Source organism: Anabrus simplex, chromosome 1, assembly GCF_040414725.1.
Source record: "Anabrus simplex isolate iqAnaSimp1 chromosome 1, ASM4041472v1, whole genome shotgun sequence".
Classification (NCBI taxonomy): domain Eukaryota; kingdom Metazoa; phylum Arthropoda; class Insecta; order Orthoptera; family Tettigoniidae; genus Anabrus; species Anabrus simplex.
The window spans coordinates 204,430,819-204,449,701 of record NC_090265.1 but is presented as its reverse complement, the minus strand read 5'-3'; positions in this window follow the sequence as shown (position 1 = coordinate 204,449,701).

Sequence of the window (18,883 nt, the reverse complement as noted above, 5' to 3'; positions counted from 1 at the left end):
GGCACGACTTGTAAAAGATGATAATAATGACGATGATGGTGATAATGATGAATTACAGCCCAGTCATAATTAGCACAACATATCTACCCTCCCAATTTCTTTCACTTGGTGTTGCCTACAGAATCCGCCAATAGACTGCAGTGTTACAGAAAGGCGCACAATAATTAATTTTGTAGGAGCATACAATCAGAAAGAATCTGATGGGAATGATAACTCATGTGTCAAGAGAAAACATTTTAACTGGCAGATAAGAATTTACTGCAGTGTAAAATGGCAGAGACAATGTATACCTGGACTTCTGAGTCCATGTTGGCGAGTTAGTTCCCACTGAGTCCGCTTGTATTTGAAGGTGCCGGTTTCATGTTAGTAGATATACTGGCACGGTAAAGAACACCTGCGAGTTAAAATTCGGGCACCTAGAAACCTGCGAAAGCATTTAAGATCGCTAGTGGGACATAAAGCTATTATTGTTAGTATTGTTATTATTTTTGCTACGCGCCAGCCCCGTGGTAGCCCCTTTCAGTACTTCCAGGAAGGGGTTGGCGACTCAGTCTATCTAGGATCTCCTAGCCAGCTTGTGGGGTGGGGTTGGCCTTTCCGTGTATTGTTCTCGTCTGCCAACGTAACTGTGAGTTTCTTGGAGATTCAAAGGGGATGTTCTGCCTCTAGCCACCTCACGAAAATTCTGGCTGAAATCACCCGAGCTATAAAAAAGGGAGGCTAGCCGTGGACAGTCAGTCAGTGCTGGCCTCAGGGTCAGTGTTGGACTCCGTGGTGGATTCAGTCAGACACAGTGGGTTAGGGTTCGGTGGCTGGGCTAAGGGCGACAGAGATGTTCGCTGTCGCTAGTGTCCCGCCGAGGTCAACCAGAATGCGTTGATGTGGTGTCGGAGAGTCCAGTGAGTAGGTGGGCTGGAGACGACGGAACGGAAGATTGTGTACTACCTGAGAGTACTGTGTGTTTGTGTATTTCTGTGAACTGAGGATCGCCGTGAGTCAGCGAGGGAGGCTGCTATCATGAGTGTGAGGGTAAATGGGACTGCGTGAATATTCGCTGTTGTGAGTATCGTCGTGCTGCTGAATACTGTTGAGCTGCTTAGTTGTTCACTGCATGTGACTATGTGAATTACTGGACTGTCTGTGGAATGGAACCAACGAACAGTCAACGTGTGTCGAGTGGCTCTTAGCTCTGTGTTCTGATCCAGCGGACTACACACAGCTGCTGTATAAGGTGACTGTACTTGGGGAAAGTGAAAGTAAGGATTAAGCGTCCGTAGGTATAGCAACGCTCTGGACCGCCTACTGTGCAGCAAGGAAGAGGGACTTGTAAATTGACTTGTGGCCATTCATTGTTAATTTTAATTGTGTGTGTATTTATTGCGTCATCCTGAAATAAATTGGAGTAATGAAACAGACGGGAGTTTTATTCGTAACATATATTTATTATTATTATTATTATTATTATTAGTATTATTATTATTATTATTAATTTACTTGGCAAATAATCTACAGTATACATGGACTGTACAAAATGTTTATACTTTCTAGATGATCAGCTTGTGGGAGATGCCTCAATTAACAGAACTGAAGGTTTCATTACTCCAAGAACATTCAAGCGGGGAAAAAAATCATTAAAAGCTAGTAAAAGTTTCTGTGAATTATTTCGAACTACACAGATTGGTGGGTGAACGTACACACATATTATTAAATAAATATAGAAAGGAGGAGGAAGAAAGGGAAGGACGGTAGGCTAACTATCAGTGTATCAGGTTGAATTCTTGCCAAAATTAAACTAGGTATACATAGCCTCTTTCCTATGAAAGTTCGGCACAGAGTCATTGAATTTGTGTAAAAGGTTGTATGTCGATGGCTTTCTTTTGAAAACTCGCATGTCTCAATGCTCTTCCCACCTATTACATTCCTTAGGACTGGTCACGCCTCCCAGCCACATATATGGAGTTCATCAGAATAATTTTCGTTGTGTTCCTTTTCCTAAGCTAATGTCTAAAGGAAAATAGACCTTACCGTTCCGTATTGTAGGGATGGTGTTTGCATGGTGAATTTACGCACTCCTAGGGTATAATATTGAACCCTTCAGGTCCATATTGAGGGATACCTACCTTCCTTACCTGTCAGCAAAGTTCATGAGATCTGTCTCTTGGGTCGTTTCGGGTTCTTCGTCACTTGCTGAGGTTAAGGTAGGGTTCATTAATTCTAATCTATCTACTGGAATGAAAGGTCTATTTAAAAGATTCCTATTTATTCAGGAAAATTCTGAAGCCATCATGGTGTGTCAACAGTATCAGAGAAGTCAATTGTGCCCACTGGACACCACAATCACTGTTACATAAACGTCAGAACACTGGTGTGAGACTTTAACGTAACTGCCTGACGGGCATTCATACTAGAAACCATTGTCTCAATTATTAATCATTTAAGAAAGGAAAGTCTGGAAATCCTTAAATTCGGCTTCCATGTGAGACCACATGTACCATCATAGTGATTCGTTATGGTCCAGCTCTCGTCACACGAACTCTGGACTCTGGTTATAATTAAGGCCGTCCAATCGGTGTGTGCCACACAGTGGTTCTACGGCATGGACCCTTAATTGAATCGATGTGACCTGCGTCTATGTCATGGACCGACATCTAATCTTCCAAGTTACTTTAAAGTCATTGTGGATGATGACCGCAAGGAAAGGATGCTACAATGGCATATGGCCCTAATCTAAGTCACTGAGGTTGATGACCCCCTGACCATCCAAGTTTCTAGGCTGAAGGCTAAACACAATTAAGTTACATCGGTTGATGGCCAAAGTTCCACTTTACTATCCCCAGCACATTCACTGCTAAATCAATCAAAGTTCAATAATTACAACAATAGCAATGCTCACAAACTTAGTGGCAGAAAAATCCATTTCCTTCGGATATGTCCCCTTAATCGTTACTTTATTTTTTTATATTCCCCAGAAACAAACTAAAATTTCCAGAATGCATCTCCAAGTTATTCGCTTGATTAAAGTTATTTCAAATGCGGTTTCACTGAATTTAATAATTAAATAAATTTAAATGATTTAACGAAATATTAACGAACAACAAATTTTATCTCCGCAGACTCTGGTTTCTTCACAAATTTCTACGCAGCTGTGATGTGAGTTCAATATTGCGATGTTTATCTGGCTGGAAAAGAATTTTACATCATTCATGTCCAGCTATATATATATCCTGTCTCGTGATATCACGCTTAAAAATCTAATCTAGTCCTAACCGTTATTAACACTTGGATATCCTAATAATCTACGTACAAACCAAACAACTCGCCATATAATTACGATGTCATATCTCGTCATTACCATTATGAATTTTGCACACCCCTCACAGACAAACCGATCATCACGACCATCGCTCTATATTTTGGACAACCCTGAAATTGGGTTACTCTGTTCCTTATACTCAAAGTTCGTGATTTCAAATGTTCATTACGTCCCCAATTACAGTATTTCACAATACTTAGATCATTACCGGCTATGAATTTCAACTAAATCCAGCATTTTAACGTTTCCCCTGGCCGAGAATTACAGTACAATCTCAACTCCACTCCTTCCCGTTATCATAGCTGAGGCCTCTCATCCCCCCAAGCTCGCTTGACAGTTACAGGAAACACCTGGTTTATTCACAGTTGACTGGCTTCTCAAAATGCTCCCTTTAAACTCTGCCGACATAATTAAACAAATACGATATTCTAACCAACAAAATGCACAGATTATGCTTCAAGATGCCCACACTAATTATACGCGTCGCCAATTATTACCGCTATGGATTTCTATGAATTTCTTTCCATTCTCAACATTATAAAATACTATAAAATGTCCCGGCTTCAAATGACAGGACTCTAACCTGATTCGCACATCTCATCTCAACTCATATAAAACATTCCTCGGGCTTCCGTGTCCCGGCTTCAATGACAGGTCCAACCTGATTCACAAAACTAACCTCTGTTTCCCAGCTCCACAATTATCCTCGACAAAGAACTGGAATAAAATCCTCACTAGAAATCCCAACGTCTAATATCGCACAATGCATTAATCATGAATAACTTCGCATAAATGATATCGTATTTAATAACTTGATTTTTACGAGAAATGACTGAAACATTCCACTAGATCTTTTATTGTCAGTCAGACACAGTTTAAAATGGGCATTAAAAAAAAAGTTTCTCTCCGTGACCAAATTCATCACCCTAGGTTCTCACCCGACAGCGCGCTTCCACTCGATTGAAAATGAGTAACCATGGATTATTATTATTAACGTCAAATTGCAGACAGAGAATTTTTACGTCGAATGAACATCTTAATTTGGATTCACAAAATATAGGCAGTACACTCACACGGATGACGATCTACATTGGACGTGATATCACTTCGGAACCCTATTCAATAACTTTTTACAAAATTATACGGCACTCGCAAGACTTCAAAAATTTATCCAAGTGGAAAATGAAACAAATGACTCTGTAGTCGTATTCTCACATTTACAAAACTTAGTAGGGGTGACCACTGCGTCGTATATTCCCATTCAAATACAAGAAATCACGAGACAAGATATAAGAGGTAGTAAGATGGAAAGTCACCTACCTCATGTCGTCACGCCAGTATTCGTCATAGGGCTCACCTGTGACCCTGGCATTTTATTTAGCCATTTTTACATTCATGGCTTCACAGTTCATTATTAATTTTTTTCAGGTTTCCTGGAATAAAGCATTAAAAAAAAGAAAATACCCTTCACTTGTTTGTTGAGTGCACACGATGGACTATAGTTATTTACGCACACGAATTACTTAATCACATTAGAATTTATTCAGTACTTTGACCGTCCTATCTGGTACAATTATTTCACTCAAGAAAACTATCTCCTCATGGAGTCAAGACTTAACCGCAATGGCTAAAATCTGCAGTTGAACTCAGTCTACTTTCGTTGGTTTGATTTCGCAGAGCAGCTCAACAATTTTTCGTCCGCTTTGTATCACAAATGCCGGAGAAGGAGACTTCGTCATGGCGTCCCTTCATATTTATAGCAGTTACCCCCTCTCTTCGGATCTCTCCCTTTGCCGCCAAGAAAATTTCTATAAATTTTCTGACTTACCTAAACTGCAATTTCAAGAGTTTTGAAAGTGACTACATGCTTGCTACATTTCTGGCGGTAGTGTTCACGGACATTTAAAAATTTTACGGGTTCGATTTGTGAGATGATTGACCCCCTTTGATAGGCACTATATTTTTTTGACTTGGCGTGGTCACGCCATGTACACGCGCTTTGAAATAGTTCATTAAAATGACTTGAGATTCTTCCGCCGTCGACACGTGTGGTTGACGTCACGTACCCCAGAGCGTGGGACCGAAGGTAATCACCCCCTCGTCACGTGTCAAATCCATGCTATCAAGAATCCAACTTTTAGTTTAATTGTTACATTATGCATAATGTTCTTAGGGCACAAAGGTCATGGGTTCAATATATTTAAGGTTCATTTTCCTTTACACACCTGCATACGAAAATTAACACAATGAATGTCGTTCTGATGGACTGCATATTAATATGTCCCTGGGAGGCGGGGCCAGTCTTAAAAGGATTATAATGGTTAGGAAGAGCATTAGGACATACGAGGTTTTAAAAGAAAACCAGCGAAGTGTTGCATTTATAGAAAGTAGTTTACAATAGGTCTATATATCAAATAGTAGGAAATTCTTCCATGACACCGAATAGAATACTGAAGGCGTACTTAACATGCGACAGCAGACGCTGTAGACGAATAAAATCTGGCCGATTGTGATCACTGATAGCAGAACACACATGTGAAACGACTGTCTGCGGAACTTACAATGTATTTTGAAGGTAACCTTGAATAATACACCTGCTTTTAAGTCAAGATAAAATGAAAGATGACGTATCACTGAACTGGCCTGATCAACTCACTTTTCAGAACACATACTGGTATTTCTGTTTGCATTATCTGTATATTTTCGCTGTTATAGCAAAACCTCGCATCTCGCAATGCTCTTCATATACATTATTCTCCTTAAGACTGGTCACACCTCCTAGCCACGTAGGGATAAGCAATCCATCAGTACAATTTTCGTTCGGTTCATTTTTAACCTTACATACATTATACTGTGGTAGTGCGTAAATACGTCATGCAGACGTACATTCTTGCAGTGCGGTACGGTAAGGTTCATTTTCCTTTACAGGTGCGCATACGAGAATGAACACAACGAACTTTGTTCTGATGGTCTACATATCCAAATGTGGCTGGGAGGTGTGATAACCTTCCAAGTTAATTCAGCTTAGTGGTCAAATCAATTATCGAGTAAAAAAAATATAAATAAAAAAGGACTATTATCTAACGAAAAGAGATATGACAAATACAAAAAGTGTGACGCGTTTATCCTTTTTGCGTTATTCACTTTATCTTTGATCATTGTTTCAATTGTTTTTCAGCTTCTTTAACTTTATCCCTCATAGTTAGTATTCATTCTTTTAGTAACGTTTTAACAATTCCTTCACTCGCCCAAATTCATTGGGAAGCCTCACTTCCCGAGGACAAATTAAATAAATAAATAAATAAATAAATAAATAAATAAATAAATAAATAAATAAATAAATAAATAAATAAATAAATAACGGAAAACTTCACTGAGAATACAAGAAAATTAGGCTTAGTAGCGGTTATTAATGAAGAAAGGACACAGTACCACTCTCTGGTCTGGGAGATTATTTTTCAAGTTTCTTTACGTCGCACCGACACAGATACGTCTTAGGATGACGATGGGATTGGCAAGGCCTTCTTATGATTGTTTAACACATCACACGTTAATAAACGTGTAATTTTTCTCTTAGGAATTATCTCTTAGTATTTATCATTATTGTCATTTTTTGCCATTTTCCCTCATTTACGACAACAAACGTGACATATTCCTGTTCTTTTCAACTTTCACTATGGGTCTAATATATTCATATACCTCGCACAAGCAACTTGAAACGTATCTAGCAGTTGAAGATTGCTTCTCAAAATTGGCAGGTAGACTGAAACCATTGTGGTTGTAACTGGTATTCTCTTCCAACTAATAATGCAGCATTCCAAAACTCCATATTTGTATATTTTTTAATCTCTCAAAAAATAGAACGTTCTCGAACATGTTTTTCTAGGAGAAAAAGTGCTCATATCAGTCACTGCCCCATCCCTAAACAATGGTAATAGTCAGTAAAGAACTCTGCAGCAACATTCTACAGCGGAGAGGAATATGCTGATAATAAGAGTTCGTTGACTCCTGGGAGAAGAGAGCTTAGTTTAGTCTCCTGAAACTTGAGGAAACTTGAGACGAGTTGTGGTACGGAGTCACGGAGCGAACAAGTACAGCTTAAAAATAACGTCAAGTGCTCACCCGCGTACTCTCAGTTCCATGAGAAAGTGGAGCAGTTACAAAGTAAGATACCGAATACATATCCGGGTTTATGAAACATATTCAGTGGTCAGGGTAGACGTGTTGTAACGTGAGATCATTTGATATACAGGAGCGTGATAGATCAGTGACATTGCCAATAGTTTCTTATCAGTGTGCTTCGAAGCTCGGAAAGTTCATGTGATGTTTTCAAAACATAGAAGCCCGTTCCTATTGTTCGGATACTATGTATAACTGTAAGTCTTATGGTTTATGATCAGCAGACGCGTAAGGCTACAAGCTTGTTTCCTTGCTTAATTCCAAATTAAAATTGAGTTCCCTGAAAGAAACATACTCAGATGCCGTAATTCAGAGCTGAACCACACTAAACAGAGAATACCAAGTAGTCGTAATAATATTATTATTATTATTATTATTATTATTATTATTATTATTATTATTATTATTATTATTATTATTATTATTATTATTTAACATCCCTTCAGTTGTTTATGTTTTTGAAGATCACCAAAATTTCGGAATGTTGTGTTGCAAACGGTTCGGAGTAATAATGTTCTAACACCACATCCAGGATCGAACCCGATATCTTGGGAATAGAAGGACAACGACTGGGCGACTGCTCCACTTAGGTCGCCAAGCCCAAGTTTTATAATCTCGAATTAGTGCAGTAATATCGCACAGATTTTCACGCTGACCTACGCCAGCCATCCAAACCCTGTGCTCAAGACGAATCCCCTCGGACTAATATAAGAACTGGTAGGTCGACGCCCCGAACAAATAGCATTTAAACAAATATATATAAGAACCGAACACAAATTCCCTCATTGCAAGCATTTATTGAAATTAGTGCATCAGAGGTGCGCCATAGGCCAACTTATTTACAAAGGCACTGGTATCTCACAAAAGTGGACGCGATTCGAATAATGTCCAATGCATGTGGGGTTTTTGAACTACAAATCACTTGCCAGAAGTCCCGTACCCATGACCAAGTACGTCACGCACTGTCTTGTAAAATTGCAAGCTTGTCTACTTGTTTACACCACACGTAAAAGTTGATGGACTGCAATACTTAATTTTGTCTGCTTAAATATCTGGGGTAAGAACTGGAGCGAACGTGACAGATTCTGTGTTGTAGCTGGGGATTCAAACCAGGATGCTCTTCCTAATGCCACGTGACTTATCAAGAGAAGATTCTAACCTGACATCCATCGGGTTTCGAACCACAACCGGTCAGATGGAAAGCCAATAGTTAGACCATTGTTCCAATCACACCTCCCAGACAGCAATAAATGATCAAGAGGAAGAAGAAAAATATAAGAACCGTATCTGTAGGCTATTTATTGCTTACGTCTCAGTTCAAAACCTACAAAACTGACCGTCGTTTGGAAGGAAGTAGATGTCCTACGTATACTGCAGGTTATAAAATGGAAACGGGAAATAAATATATCGTCTTGAACGGAAACTACCCTTAAATCTATTGTAAGTGCATTATTCTGTTGGTAAATTAAGTATAAAGGTTAGAGGGAGTCTATGTGGGAGAAACTTCTAGAACTTGTTCCTGTGTGAGAAGAGTTACAGCACCAGCGGTGACGCAGCTTCCGCGGATCTCCTCCGCGACGCTCTTTCCTTCTTTCTTTCCTTCCTTCTTATCTCCTTCTTGTATCTTGTGAGTGTGTATGCGTTCGCTCGGCTATTTCCGGTCCCTTTCCAGGCAGAGGAGAATAGCACAGATATCGACATACTATATTGGGATCTTACAGTGTGTTTTGGGTTCGATCCAGCAATGTTGTCGCTAGAGTGCTGTTCACGCTATACTATTGTGCATGCTTCTCTCTATGTCTTTCTTTCTTTCTTTCTTTCTTTCTTTCTTTCTTTCTTTCTTTCTTTCTTTCTTCCTAACTATACTGCAAAATGTTGCTAGATATAGTTTGTTCCACATTTGATTGGATCATATCAGTCTGTTCGCTCTGAGTGAGGTTCCGGCAGACAGTTTTGGAAGTAGCCAATGTACACTGTGTGTTAGAGAATTATACTTCCTCTAACACATAGTGAACATTAACTATAATATTATACTCTATACAGGGTTTTTAAATAAGATCACGCAAACAATTAGAGGAAATAGAGGATGTTCTACAGAACATTTTAAGATTGGGTGCTAGCGTCTGAGACGACAGCTTAAGAAGCTATGTCTATCACTAAATCATGTAAAAACTAAATGCAAACAAATACATTTAAAATTATCTGTAAATGATTCAGAAAACATTTTTCGGATACACCACCACTAGACAGTACTCTAGAGAGAGCTGAAGTAACAGTCATCAAACTTGTATTTATTTCATATTAGGTATAGTTTACCTCCTTTTCAATGTTACATAGATGAATGTGGAAAATAAATCATAATTCAAGGAGAGGAAATCAAGACTCTCAGATTTTTCTGCCATATTGTTATTTTATCTCGGTCACTCCATGTGAGATTTGTGCTGGACAAAGCGGAGGCTGGACAGGTTTTTCTCCGGGTACTCCGGTTTTCCCTGTCATCTTTCATTCCAGTAACACTCTCCATTCTCATTTCATTGCATCTACCAGTCATTAATAAATCACTTTGGGAGTGGCGACCCCATCGTACTAATAGCCTATATCTACTTCATTCACTACATCCCTGACCCGGTCAATGACTGGAAAACACGTTTTAGGTTTTCATTTTTATTGTTATATTATCCGAGTCAACAGAAGATCTGGGAAATGTCTTAATGGAATGGACGCAGTCTTGCAGAAGGATCACATGATGAAAAATAAATCCCAAAAATATTAATGGAGTGTAGTCGAATGACCTCGGTTGATGCAGGAAGTACAATATTAGACTAGGGAATGAAGTCTTGAAGTAGATGCATATTGTTACATGGGTAGTGGATTAACTAATGATGGCAGAAATAAGGAGGATATAAGACGCAGACTAACACAAGCTAGGAAGGCCTTTCATAAGAAATGGAATTTGCTCACTTCGAATATTGATATAGGAATTAGAAACACATATTTGAAGACTTTCTTCTAGATCGTAGCATTGTACGGAAGTGAAACATGGACGATTATTAGCTCGGAAATAAAGAAAGTATAAGTTTTTGAAATGAGGTATTACAGAAGAATGCTGAACGTGAGGTGGATAGATCGAATCACGAGTGAAGATATACTGAATCGAAAGGAGAGAGGAGACCGATTTGACGAAATTTGACCAGAAGAAGAGGTAGGATGATAGGTCACATCTTAAGACACCCAGGACCAAGGTATGAATATGACAAAGAGATTGGAGTAGATGTATTGTAGAATGCAGTAGTTATGTAGAAATGCTATCAAAATGTAGGGTGGCATGGAAGGCTGCATGAAATAATTTATGGACTGATGAGTCCAAAAAATTCAATGATAGGACTTTTGAGGTTCCAAGCAGGTTTTGGGTTGATGAATGAGATGTATTTCTGCCTATTTGACGCAGTACGAATTAGGCATGTTTTCGGCAACGCCTGTCGGAGAAAGAACTAGCCTTGGAAAACTTTTGGCCATTATCCCAATTTAAATAGAGCCCTGTAGTTAATTATAGTGAAAATAGGAAACCGTGAAAAACCATTTCCGATCCCACTATCTCCCGAATGCTAGCTTGTAACACAACAGACACAATCAAATTAGTTTCTCCTTTAATGTTGCTCTAGTGTACCACAAATTAATATTTTAAAATCCAGTTATATAACTTAGGGTTGGGATAAGTAGTCAGGTACAATGTCTACATTACCTAGGTTCTGTTTTCATAGGAGAAAGCTCAGTACAGTTGCTGACAGTTGCTGACATTCAGAATAGAAGCAGTCTATCGGTCTGTCGAATGTATCGGTTCACGTGCCACACTGAGCTTGGTGTACGCTATTGCATAAAAGTCTGTATATGGCAGGACAAGGTATAACTGTAGCGTGCCACATTGATGGCATTTACAATTTCAATAAACGTTTGTAATCCTTTTAGTCTACTTATTCTTGCTCTGCGATGGATCTGACATTAGGCACATGTTGATGGCTGCAATATGGACACTGAAAGCTCCCGACGTCGATCTTAACCCAGGAATATGTAATGCAAAGACCACAATCATAACATGTTTTCTCAAGACTATACGGAGATATTCCAAATTAATGTCAGAAAAACTGGTTAAACACTACCATCGAACTCATGATAAGCTAACACAGGTTATATTAGAATGTCTCTACTCAGGCAAACACACGCGCAGCTGATGGTCATGAGTATCCTACGACCAACCATCAACGAATCATCAATTAAAACTTGTCAGTCGTAAGAAAACAAGCTTTGTGTTCTACTGTTCAAAATATGTTTACTTTATATCTCTATCATATTCTAGTTTGGAATACGATTCACTCGGGTTCACGAGGAAACCTGAGGAGCCATTTGATAGAAATATGTCGATCGATCAGTTGTTTAATGTGAAGTTAGTCATACTACCTCATAAAAATCTAGCTGCCGGGCTGAGTGGCTCAGACGGTTAAGGCGCTGGCCTTCTAATCCCAACTTGGCAGGTTCGATCCTGGCTCAGTCCTGTGGTATTTGAAGGTGCTCAAATACGACAGCCCCGTGTCGGTAGATTTACTGGCACGTTAAAGAACTCCTGCGGGACCAAATTCCGGCACCTCGGCGTCTCCGAAGACCTTAAAAAGTAGTTAGTGGGACGAAAAACAAATAACATTATTATTATTAAAAATCTAGCTCTATCCCAAGGAACAAACCTGTCGGTCAGCAGCCCTAAGGTTCACGAGGTTTGTATTCCGGTAGGTTTTAATTCGTTCACTTTAATTCCGAAACGTAAATCTGTCCTTATAGACTGCTAAAGAACGAGAACATTGGAGTAATCCCCGCCCTGATATCAACTGTCGATACTCTAAAAAGGAATTTTCTTGGTTATTGGCACTGCTATGTACAATTTCAGGAAGAAGCTCGTAAATAAAATTCATTTAAAAGCAATATTTTTCCATCTCTATGACAGTGAAAGATATTGCATTAATCATTATGATAAAAATCATAATTGTGTCTTTAACCTTTTATTGAAAAGTTGTGGTAATCCGATCAAAAATATATGTTTCTTAAACGAATGTTAAAGTAGCTATTAATTTCCCAATGCATGTTATGTAGCCCTGCACACGTTACTTGCAATTCCTGTTACCAATACAATAATAAAGACAATAAAACCTGCACATTTACGAGCATTAGAACTGATACTGTCTAGGAGCAACTTCACGTAAACTTTCATGGTTCATTTCGAGTTTTGGCTCGGACTTTTAGGCCTAATGCCCTTCCTGATATCATGCAATTTTATTGAAGAAAATTCCGAAATGGAATCCCTCTAGATTCGAACCTTAGTTGTAGTAATGGGAAGTAATCTGCTAAACCATTCCGCAAATCGCGTTTCCAGAAAATGAATTAATGAGCCCTAAGAAATGCCATCAATCAGGGATCATAAGCCAGTGAGTGAGTTACTATTCGTATTGTCGTGATTGACCATAAATCTCATTTTACTTTAGTGGTTCTAGACTCTTCTTACGAAGTTTGAAAGTCCCCCTTCTCCATCAAGGTAATACAAGCTGCGATCTCCTTAAGTGAATTTAGGAATCCCTATCCGTCAGTTAGAATTACGCTTCCAGCTAAATAACGAGAATGGTCGGATTTAATATACAGGGGTTAGAGGTTTTGCATCAGCACTAAGTTTTCCGCGACTGCGGGCTACTCTTGGCGGCGCTACTCCCTCTTCAGCTTCCCTTGTCTCCTCTCTTCTTATTCTTCTTCACCTTCTTTGTGTATCTAAAGAAGAGGGAAACCAAGCCACCAGCCGTTGTTTATGACACGAATATATCAAAGCAGCCGCATAGAAGTATATAACCTCTCTCTTCCACCTTCACTCGTTCTGGTAGCCAGAACTAAGTAAGTAAACTGCCTTTTTACTGGGCGAAAAAGTAAAGAGTTAAAACAAAGTATGGAATGAATAATGGTTAGAAAAAAGTAATAAAGCATGTTCTACAAAAAGAGTACTGAAAGTGTAACTTTTGAAATTTATATTGTTTGTAAGATGAAGAATCTTTTCCAGCAAACTTTGAAATTTGAAAGTCATGAAGTATAATGCATTTGATATATTCTGTCGACTAACATTTACTCTTGTTCTCCCACACTTATACTACGTTATCTTATTCTTCAACAGACTCGTCAAACCAGGTTGAAGGACAAGAGAAATTTCTTTTATTTTAAGTAGTAAAAAATTTTGGACTCTAGGGTATGTTATTAATAATTTTGATGTTCTTTTCGTGGTGTACTCGATGCATTTCGATGACTTTCTTCCTTCCTAAAAATTATTCGAAGTATCTATGAACATGACATCTATGTCCTATAGCTAATTGAATTGTTTGTGTAGCATTGTGTAATATAACAGTACTTCATTATGTGTATCACACTTCATGTTTGTTTTTGATAATAGTGTCCTAGCGTTTTTAATGTAACTTAAGATGATGTTTGGAAATTATATGTGTAGAATGTCTTAACTTTACTATTTTAATACGTTGATTTGAATTTGAAAATTATATGTGGCAAATGTTTTAGATTTAAAAACATATAGGCCTATATCAATTATGTGCAATATTATTAATTTGTTTATAACTTGCCTTCCTCGTTATTGGGTCTGCACCTGTTAGGGTCACATTAAATCTGTATAAATAAAATAGTAACAGTCGTGTGTCTGTAATTTAATTATTTTGGCCAAATTTCCCTACAATTATCCGTTTCAGGTGTTATATTGATCATCATCATATTTATTAGCTCTGGTGTCTGTCGGTTTCTCTGTTTTTTTATTATTTTATTTGAGTTGTTATAACTTGAAAACTACTGAATATATTTCTACCAAACTTGATATTTAGAATCCACCTGTGCTTTGGTAGGTTTTAGGGTCAATATTATTTCTGAATACCTAAATTTACTGGGGGTTTATTCGAAACCGAAACCATGATTTTTTTCTCATGTGTATCATTTCGATAGGAGGATTAATAAGGGAGATATCATGAACAGTCGGTTCTTCAGGCTGGGTCCAGTGGACATAGCCCGAACATGTTTTACGTGGGGTAGATTCATTATCTATCTATACAAATAAAATCGCGACGACCGTGTGCCTGTACATTGACTATTTTGGCGAAATTTTCATCCAACTATCCGTTTAAATGGTAATAATGAGCATTTGCATATTTTCTGGCTTTGGTTTCCTGAAAGTCCTAATTTTTACCGCCCTCCACCAAAATCAAGTATGTCGCAAAATCTACCAGACGAGCTAGAAAATTAAAATTTGGAAAATTATACGTTTTATCTTGTAACCGACGGAAAACGTCCATAATCTTTAAATGTTTAACTTTGTCCCCGTAGAATATTGGAATATCGAGACAATTCTAATGACGGTGCAGATCTTCGTTTCGAGGCATTTCCAGGCTAAACGGTAAGTCGTACCACTAAACGGATGGCACAATCTCGATTCAATTTAGACTGTTTTAGCTTTTGTGTGTTTTGTCGGTTTGTCTGTTTGTATGGACTTTTTGTCGTGTCTCTCTCCCTTAAACGTTAGATTCGTCTGTATATGTCGATTGTAAGTAAATTTTGCACATTTTACACGCATAATTCATACTTTGAATCACTTATAGGAAAGAATAATCAAATTCTACACGATCATTGGCCCACACAGTAGCCATCTGTGAGCCAAATGCTATGTTTGTAGCTGTCACATAATTATACGAAAAATAATGCAAGATAAAACGTATAATTTTGCCAAATTTTAATTTTCTAGCTCGTCTGGTAGATTTTGTCACATACTTATATTGGTGGAGGGCGGTAAAAATTATGACCTTCAGGAAACCAAAGCCAGAAAATATGCGGATGCTCATTATTACCATTTAAACGGATAGTTGGACGAAAATTTCGCCAAAATAGTCAATCGTACCCAAATTTCACTTTATTTATCGTTTATAACTCAATCTCACCCATGAACAGGTGATATAGGAGAAAATATCGTAGGACCAGCCATTTAAACCACTAAATATGACGTCTTATGGTACAATCGATTTGTCGATATAACATACCGTTTAGTAGCAGTTAATCTGCAAATGAAGGTCTGCAATATTTTAAACTTGCATGTACTTTTGTATATCGATCTATATATAATGTAGACCTATATTGATATCGATTTTTAGCGATCAAGAAAGGGTGTGTCTGCTATTGTAGTCAGTACTCCGCAGATCGACTTTGACTGGCAGTAGGCATGGAGTCCTTTTCCAACTCCTGTGTAAGGGGCATTAGTAAGGGTGCCTGTCATTATGGATAAATGTACCCATCTCAAATGTGACTGGCATTAGGTATAGTGGCCTGCTATTTTAATGGAAACTCGCCGAATCGGTGTGACTGGCTGTATGCTGGCTGGCATTAGGAAAAGGTGCCTATCATTATGATAACAGTAGAACTGAATTTTGACTGGCAGTTGGCAAGTTTCCCGCCATTATAATAAAAACTCCTCAACAGTAATCTGTCTGGAATAGGAAAGGGGGTCTGCGATTGAAACGAAAACTTTCCAAACCGATTGTGACCCCGCGTTAGGCAATGGGGCCAGCCATTATAATATCAACTTCCTAACTCCATTGTGAATGGCAGTAGGCAATTGAGCCTGCCGATATCATCACAACTCAGTAATTCACACTTTACATTGGAAACAACGTATTGGGACCTCCCCATGCTGTTTCTTGGAGAACGCTAAGAGACATGCAATTTAAAAAAATTCTTATTCACTGCATGTGCAGTAATTTACTTCGATATCCGTATACAATGTAGAATACCGTAGCGAAGCACGGGTACATTTGCTAGGAAATAAATAAATAAATAAATAAATAAATAAATAAATAAATAAATAAATAAATAAATAAATAATCCAGAACTATGATATTGTTAGATTCTATGAAATATTTTAACATTTTCTGATTTCGCGCAAATCTTATTTAGTCTACATAGCTTATCGATTGGCTTACTTCTGAAAACCTCGTATGGTCCAACGATCTTCCTACCCATTATATTCCTTAAGACTGGTCACACCTCCCAGCCACTCATTTATATGCAGTCCATCAGAATAATTTTCGTTGTGCTCATTTTTCTGTGCTAATATGTAAAGGGAAATAGACCTCACCGTACCGTGTTGTACGGATGTTGTTTGCAAGCGAATTTACGCACTCCTACACTAGAGTGTATTTAAGGTTCATTTTTCTTTACACAGCCGCATAGGAAAATGAACACAACGAAAATTTTTCCGATGGGCTGTATATCCACATGTGACCATTTTTAAGGAATATAATGGATAGGAAAACCTTTGCGACATACGACGTTTTAGAAGTAAACCACCGTTATATTGATCAGTATAGACTAATGTCGGCTTGGATCCCCAAAAATCTACCTACTACCAAAAATATATTTTATAACTTATAGGCACTTCAGTATGCTTGAAGTTTATACATATATTTCCTCAAAGTTACTCGTAGTTGAACAGTTAAGAATTATGTTATCTTCTTATCTTAATCTGCTCACCCTCCAGGGTGGCTTTTTCCCTCGGACTCAGCGAGGGTTCCCACCTCTACCGCCTCAAGGACAGTGTCCTTGAGCTTTAGACATTGGGTCGTGGGATACAACTGGGGAGGATGACAAGTACCTTGCCCAGGCGGCCTCACCTGCAGTGCTGAACAGGGGCCTTGCGGGGGGATGGGAAGATTGGATCTGATAGACAAGGAAGAGGGAAGGTTGCGGCCGTGGCCTTAAGTTGCGTACCATCCCGGTATTTGCCTAGAGGAGAAGTGGGAAACCACGGAAAACCACTTCTAGGATGGCTGAGGTGGGAATCGAACCCACCTATACTTAGTTGATCTCCCGAGGCTGAGTGGACCCCGTTCCAGCCCTCGTACCACTTTTCAAATTTCGTGGCAGAGCCGAGAATTGGACCCGGGGGTGGCAGCTAATCACAGTGGTGGACAGTTTCCAGTTTTTATGGTTACCAAACAACTGTGTACGATGCTTATAACAGAGTAGCTTGATGTTGGGATCATGCACAGAAGTTAAAGTGTGAGATCTGTAGCTGCCTGATTTTTGTAGTGTAGGTAACTCGTAGTGTCTCCATCCATATCTTCAAAAATTCACATTGCTTATCTGATATAATTTGTGAACCATGCGGAGTACCTACGGCTATGGAGAAGACCAATGACTATCCTAAGAATGTTTTTTTCTTCACTTCCAGGCAAATGCCGGGGCATTTCCTATTCATTGGCCACAACTGATTCCTTCCAGATTCTCACCCCATTTTATTCACCATCAGTCATCTTCATTAGCTATTCAACTGAAGTTGGCGTCTGGAAGAGCATCCGGCCGTAAAATGTGCTATATCCATTCATTTCAACTCATCCCCGAGCCCGTATCACGAACGGGACTAAGGGGTAGACATACATTTCATATAACTAGCGATGTCGTAGGATATGAAGCTTCCTATCCTGCCTGATCAACATTGGAACGGCTCCATGGGTAAATGGTTACCACGCTGGCCTTTGGTCACAGGGGTCTCGGGTTCGATTACCAGCAGGGTCGTGAATTTTAACCATTATTTGTTAATTTCTCGGGCACAGCGGCTGGGTGTGTGTGTAGTCTTCATCATCATTTTACCCTCATCAAGACGAGCAGGTAGCCTAAGGGATTCATATCAAAGGACTTGCACCTGGCGAGCCAAACTTGTCCCCGGACACTCCCGGCACTAAAAGACTTTCACTCTTGTTGCAGCTTATTTGAATTTCTGGCTCCCACTGTGAATAGACGGTAGAGTGGCCGTAGGATCCCAAGGTCATGGGTTTAGTGTCGGTAGAGGTAGTTGAATATTTGAAGGGCTGGAGAAAGCCCATGCTGCACTCCGTGTCGAGTGATGTCAGCATGTAAAATACCTCTGGTGACATTTCATGTTTACCTAGCAGTAGGTAGATCTGTAGAGTTCCAGTTTCTCTGTCAGCTGGTAGAGTTAAGTGGAACTTCGAAATGGCACACCGGTAAACTAAACAGCGTCATACCAAAACTCCTGCACACGTTCGCTGCTGCCACATTATTATTATTATTATTATTATTATTATTATTATTATTATTATTATTATTATTATTATTATTATTATTATCGTGGATGAATTATGGCAGACGTCCAAGGTGAGGCCGCAGTATACTGAATGTCACTTGACTTCTAAAAGATACACTAGTAGTTATAGCTGTTCTGGGAGGTTAAATTATCTCCTTCGGTTATATTTCATTGCATAGCATGGGGTTGCAGTATTAGCATGAAGATGAATAGAGAACCAT